Source organism: Crocodylus porosus, unplaced genomic scaffold (genome assembly GCF_001723895.1).
Source record: "Crocodylus porosus isolate Cpor-Errol unplaced genomic scaffold, CroPor_comp1, whole genome shotgun sequence".
Lineage (NCBI taxonomy): Eukaryota > Metazoa > Chordata > Crocodylia > Crocodylidae > Crocodylus > Crocodylus porosus.
In genome coordinates, this window is record NW_017728947.1 from 97,134,744 (window position 1) to 97,141,657 (window position 6,914).

Consider the following 6,914-nt stretch of genomic DNA (forward strand, 5'->3'; position numbering starts at 1 on the left):
AGCTCCCTGGTGAACCCAGAAGTGGATTAGAAATGCTTCTGGTCCACTTTTGGGTCTGCTGTTGACCACACTGGGGAACCCCCCATGCTCTTGTGGGATGCTCCATCCACCCCACCATCTCAGCATTCATGAGCCACCTGGTACCTTGAGGTACGTAGAAAAAACATTTAAACCTGTGCCTATGTCCAAATCACCAAATCTTTCCAAATGTCTCTGAATCAATTCAGAGGGTTCCAATTTCAATTTGGAGAGATTAAAGGGTTTCCTGGTTCAATTCAGCTTTGGAGATTCAGCCACCAAATTGGGCCAAATGTCCACCGAATTGAAGCAGGAACTGAAGCTTTGCACAGCCCTACTATCTAGCTGAAAGAAGGGCCAACCAGCTAAAAGGTTAGTGCTTGAAAATGTGTAACAACTCAGTTTTTGGTTTCTACCCAGCTTTATTTTGAGCATGCGTGGGCCACTTTTCCTTCAGTTCTTCCCCCTTCTCCCCCTTCTTCTTCCTTTCTTAACCCCCCCACTCCAGTTAGTTTCTTTCTCTCTCTTTCTCTCTTGCTCTCTCCTTTTTTTAAAGCAAAATGAAACAGAGTTGGGAGGAAAAAGTTGCCTAAGGAAAGGGGGGAGGGCGGGGAGGGAAGAGGAAGCACATGGTAAACACAAGTGATTAGAGACCAAAAACTTAAAAAACAAAAAATATTCCAAGAGGAAAAATCTTTGTAAGAAAGTTTGCATAAATCCATCTTGTTTTGTAGTGACTCTCCCAGGAGATACCACGAGTATGCAGATGTTCTGGCTTTCTGTCCCAGGGTAAAAATGGCTGCTTCAGGAGAAAAATAACCTGGGAACAACCAGGGTTAAGTCATACTCAGGAGAGTTTCTTCTTGGAGAGTGAATGTCTGTACATGCTGCTAGAGCAGGGGCAGGCAATTATTTTGGACAGAGGGCCACTTACTGAGTTTTGGCAAGCCATTGAGGGCTGCATGACAGGCAGCCAGGGGCAACTAAATATTAATTTTCTAAATGTTTTAGGGGCCCTTTAGGCCGGATAGAATGGCTTGGTGGGCCACATCCAGCCCACGGGCTGCATTTGCCCTCCCCTGTGCTAGAGTCTCCCTGTACTTGGAGATGTGAAGTCTTCCCACTGCCACCCAAAAAAATCTACTTTGTTTCTCTCATCCTATCTCAGAAACCAATTTACCACTTGAGGGTTTTCCCCTATGCCACCAAGTGATCAAGACTTCTTTAAATATATTAATTCCTGGCCCTGTCTGAATCTTTTGAGAAAAGTGCTTCAAGTTTCTCCTGCTTCCTGGACCAGCTATTCTCTTTCAGACTTGCTAGGGTCCTGACTTTCCAGGGCTCTTGTAAAGCTGCTTTGATAACCCAGGCCATGACTGAGCACATTCGGAACTGGACTTTTTTTGTGTGGCTGGCAACCTGTTAGCATAGAGCTGGTCCTAGGTTAATGTTGTTCACTGTAGCCCTATGGCAGTGGTTGTGTTCTCTATTTTTATTCTAGATCTTGATGTGTGTAATCCTCCAAGACTTTCTGTATCTGTCACACAGTAAATATGGGGATGAATGCTCTAGCTCTGAGCTTCAGCACGTCCTGCAAAAGTTTTTTTTTTTTTATAAAAAAAAGCTTCTCTGAGTGTAAATGAGTTGGACAGGTGATTTTTTTTAAAGGTATTGTTATGAATAATTTGAAAATAAATGGAAGAAATAAATGTTAATTCCCCTCTCTTGCCTACATGTCTTGTAGTGCTAGTGGGATGGGTGGGTAGAATTAGAGGAAAGTATTTGGATTTTTTCCCTACAGCAAATGGTGGTTATTAAAATAATCGATTTATACAAGTGATGTTTTTTCACATACAAAATTTTCTTTTAACCTTGTTACCAAGAGGGTTTGAACATGCTTACATTAAAAGTTTCTTGGGCACTGGCGGCAGGGATGCTGTCTTATGTGCATATACTATATATTCCTACAAAGTGCTACGCCCATTACTTGTTCACAATTAGGGAGTCACATGGTTGCTAACTGATGCTAAGTAGCTAGTAAGGCAGCCTTGAAATGAAAAAGTGTGTGTAGGAACAGAGAGATCCTTTTATTCTTTGCAATGACCTTTTTTTCCATTACAACTGTTGCAATTTATTTTTCCTGCATCTTTCACATTTTTCTTTACCCCTTTAAAGCCCCTGATCCAAGCTCCTCTTACCAGGCTCCAATAAACATGTCTATTGAACTGTATAAATACTCTTAAAGGAGGCAAGCTACAATATGCACTGTTTGCTTTGGCAAATGAAATTGCATTTATGCTGCTTCACACACAAACGATTATTTCATCTGCACACCAAAGCTCATGTTGGGTTTAGCAATGATTGACTAATGCCTCGAATAATTAAACAAAATCACCCACTGTAAAATATTTTTCTTCAGCATTTAATACAAATTGCTAAAGTATGGTTTCATGTGTATTATTAGCTGTATTAATGCTACCATATGACTTCTGTTTTCCTCTCCCTCCCTTGTAGTAAAAATGATTGTAGCAATTTCACACTTACTGACCAGTAGCATATTCTTGATACACATTTCCATTTATGATAAGATCAAATAAAATTTTCCACGATGTGCATTATGCAAGATGCATAACTCTTTCCCACCTCCCCACCCCCCCACCAAAATAAACTATTATGGAAGTCAATAATAAATCATTCCATGAGCTTTCTAGCACTGCAGCTATGGGAAGCTGCACCCATATAATTTGCCGTCTTGTACCACAGTATATTAAATGTTTCCTCTTTAAGGCAGCAATGTCTGCCAAATGAAACAACGGAGCATGCTAAATCATATTAAAGCTGCAATATGACATCTGAATTGCCACTGCTATAGATTTAGTGCTGAAGACTTTTGCTACCTATTATACATTTTAAATGGAAAAAAAACTGGCATGCTCTATGGCTAAGAGAAAACAATACTTACTTTGGAATGATTCTGGGAGCTCTGTTCTGCTAGTCCACAGACTGAAACGATGGAGCCAGATTTAGAAGTAGCTTATTAGGTGCATGCTGCTTCAACAGTTACAGCTGCTGCTGCTGCTTTTTTTTTTTTTTTTTAAACTGAGAGGCAGGATCATTTTTCTTTTAATGAAACCAGCCGAGAATGACATCCTGTCCGTGTTGCCATGAGAGCGTCAACCTGCATAGCAAAGTCGAGCAATTGCCAACAAACTTATTAAGGGTCATTCGCTGTCTACCAGCTGGTGCCTTCTTGTGTAGTCCCAAACTTGAACAGCATCAAGGAGTGTTACTGCATGTCTGTCACCAGTGTAGGAAATTACTAGTTAAACACTTACACTCGAGACTGAAATGGACTGAGTCAATGCTATGTGGGAATTTTCACTAGTTAAGTACATTTTGACAAATCTTTCAGTTCTTGCACAGTCAAAATCCCCACAGAAATCAACAGGAGGGTGGTGAGTGGAATATCTACTGGTACAGCAGGCACCCTATCAGGACCAGGCCCTAGATAAAGAATGCAGGGACTGCACTATAGACACTATATATAGCAAAGGGATCGTATCTAAGAAACGCAGCACCCTACTCCATCTTTGATCTTCAAGGGCTATATTTTTCCAGTCGCTTCAATCCAGTCTGCATTTATGCTTGCCTGTTTTTCTGAATGAACTTGAATACTTTGTGTATTCATCTGCACGCCTATTTTTGTTTTACTGTGCTGACTCTGGGGTGTTTTGCCTGAGTAGATTCCATCACACATACAAGTGACGCAGCACGGTGGACACGCATGATGGGGACCTGCAGCACTAGAAGCCACGGTCTTAAATTTGCCCCTAGCTGTTTAAATTGCATGGATCTTATGTCACTTATGTGCATTTTGACATTCGTGTGTACATTTCCAAAGAACCAGAGGCCACGGGTAGAATCCTGCCACCTGGGAGTCATTACAGGCAGTCATAAACGACAGCAGCTCTTAAGGTTATGGAAATGGAAGGTACTGAATAGCCCACTTTGCCCTATTCCCCTTCAGGGCTTGCACAAATCAGCATGGCCTATGACAGACTTTTCCCTATCACATTTTTCATACAGGGGTTAACTTTGTCTTTAAGTCACTGACAGAGTGGGGGATGATGTGGGTCCAGAACAAATGGGTAGACTGTACTTTGGAGTCTCCAAGGCTTGTATGCAGGGGTATGACTGCATGTCTCTGGAGTATCGGGCATATTCTTTTGTATCCCATCAGCTGGTGGGAAAGAAGTGAGAATAAGCCCCTTCTTGGTGATCCCATTTTTTGTACCTGGAGCAGCAGAGACTGAAAATGTTGTCAGGCTAGGCAGCCCCCCCTCTCCCAATGTGGTGCTGTGCACAGGGCAGGCACTACAAAGAGAGGCTAAAAGGCCTGACCCCATTCAGCCTCCACAAGAGAAGGCGGAGAGGGTAGCTGGTGGCTGTTTAAAAACTCAATGGGGGGACTAGTGGGAATTGGGGGAGGCTCTGTTCCCCCGGGCACCACCAGGGTTACTAGAAATAATGGCGACAAATTGTTAGAGAGAAGGTTCAGGCTGGACATCAGGAGACATTACTTCTCGGTTAGGGCTGCCAGGCTCTGGAATGGGCTCCCAAGGGTGGTGGTGCTCTCTCCTACCTCGGGCGTCTTCAAGAGGAGGCTGGAAAGATATTTGGCTGGGTTGATATGACCCCAGCACTTGTCACTGCTCAGGGCAGGGGGTCAGACCTGATGGTCTGTTCAGGTCTCTTTCAACCCTAAACTCTATGATACTATGAACCCAAGCCTTAGTGAATGCCATGTTAACATATAGCATAAATGAAGGGAAGCAAAACAAACCTCCTTTGGGAATAAATAAACGAGAGTCCTGCAATTAGCTAAAACTAAAGGAGTGCTCTCTTTATACTTTGCCAACTTCTCCTTTTCCTCCACCAACCAAGGAGTCTTTCTCTGTGTGCGCCCCTTCCTATGTGAATTCATCTGCTGAAATGATAATCCCATTGTAAATGCTATATGGGAAACATGAAGCATTTCAAAGGCTGTAAAGGGAATGGTTTGCACAGCCTGGTGAGCTCTGGAAAAGCTGTAGAATTTTATGATCACTAGCCTGGTTGAGCAAACAGTAATATGATTGATTCTAAGTATATCTTGCAGAGCACAGCCACTAACCACTCATTCCTTCTCATTCCCTTCTCCGTGTGTTCCTTTTCTTTCAATCAAATTATCATTCAACAATCTCAATCAAGCAGGAATGGAAAGTGAACATCTAGACAAGCTGTCTTTAGTTTCAATAACAATCTTTACCGTCATCCATTCATAACATTTGTATTGGTTTGAGAATTAAAACATCCCACACAAAGGGAGATTGGGACTGAATGGTTCAAAGGACCATTAAAAAATCTTTAGATGCTCACCAAATACTTGCATCTTTAGGTGCACCTTCACTGCAGAGAGCTGACATGAGTCTCCAAGGTCAGTGAAGCACCACTGAGGCCCCAAATAAATCCTAAGTTTGGTGAAAAATAAGGAGTTGACACCAGAGGTCCCTGTGAGGCCTTGCACTGCAGATCTGGATTGAGCAAATTTCATCTGTTACAGGTTTGAGAACATATGGTTTGACTTCTTCATTTGGTTTCACTGATTTTTTATCCCCATGGGGTGGCAGCAGCTGGGGAAGCGGAGTCTGGAAATGTGGAGGAAGAAGCTGACTCAGTCCCTGGGCATGGAAAATCACTTTTTATCACCAAACAGTAGTGTCTGTGAAATCAGGTGGTGAACTCCAGACTCCTCCACCAGCCTAAATGATGCTTATGGAAGACTTTACAGCTTAAACAATTTAAGCAGGAGAATGGAAGAGTGGGAGGCATGGAAACTCCTTGAGAAATCCCAGCAATGAGAAACTCTAGTTGTCCCAACACTTTGTTTTAAATTAAAACAGAACAAAAATATCACTGTTTTTTCACCACTCTGGTCTTTCAGTTATGCTTTAAACTTAGTTTTTATGCTATATTTATATAACAAAAACCCATGAGTTTTTTAAAAAGTCCTTTCTTGGCATGAATAGAATGAATGGGTTCCACTAGGTGCCACAGAAAGGATTTCTAACTTGCACCACAGACACACATGTTGTGTGGAACTTGCTGGCCTCTTTACCAAGCATCCAGCTATGTGTTTCTGACAAGCCTGAAACTACAAATGCAGTTTTGCACTAGGAGGCCAGCAAAATGTGCAGTGAAAAAAGCAACTCCCCGTTTTTGAGACAGTTCTGACAGAGTCCATTGGACCGGTCTGAACTTTTCATTAAGTTCTAAGAATCCAGAGAATCGTAAGCTTGGTGAGGAATGAGGAGGTTCGCAGCAGAGGCCCTTGTAGGCACTGTCATTCTGATTTTATGGTTGGAGACCTGAGCCACAGAGGTCTTAGGGTGAGATTTGCAAAACAGGCAGGTGTGGCGAGCATCCGTATGCCTAATAATCAGGTTCCCAGCTCTAGGAGATGAATTCTTCAACCCAAATGAGGTAATGATGTCCCACAGGCATACCAATGTGAATTGTTGTGAACTGGAGTTCACAACAGCCATGGTGAATGGAAGGAGTAGGTCTAAGCCAGCAAATTGGAAACACTAAAGAGAAGCGTGTGTCTGAACCTGTCTCTCTCTCCAGGGCCTACACACTTTCTGCTGCAACACTGGGATTCAACACTTGAAGTCTGTATTTTAGGATTTTGGACCCTAAGTCACCCCTTCACATAGAAATGACTGCCTCACTCTCTGCTTTTGAAGATGTGGTTGGAAGGGGAAATGTTGGCCGTGGGAGTATTGTCCACACTTTGTATAACTGTGGTTAGAACACTCCTCCGGGGAGTAGGATATCTGGCTTTTATGCCCTCAATG

General features: G+C 42.7%; 1 protein-coding gene across 2 annotated transcripts in view; it reads right to left on the reverse strand.

Annotated features, from left to right (window-relative positions):
• The window catches only part of BEGAIN (brain enriched guanylate kinase associated), a 267,639-nt gene extending 264,374 nt beyond the window's left edge, over positions 1–3,265 (reverse strand). The window contains exon 1 of one of the 2 annotated variants that reach the window (XM_019552520.1): positions 2,981–3,265. The gene's annotated coding sequence lies outside the window, so the exon portion shown is untranslated. The remainder of the gene's footprint in view (positions 1–2,980) is intronic. The other variant, XM_019552521.1, reaches the window with a different exon arrangement.
• Positions 3,266–6,914: the final 3,649 nt, after the last annotated feature.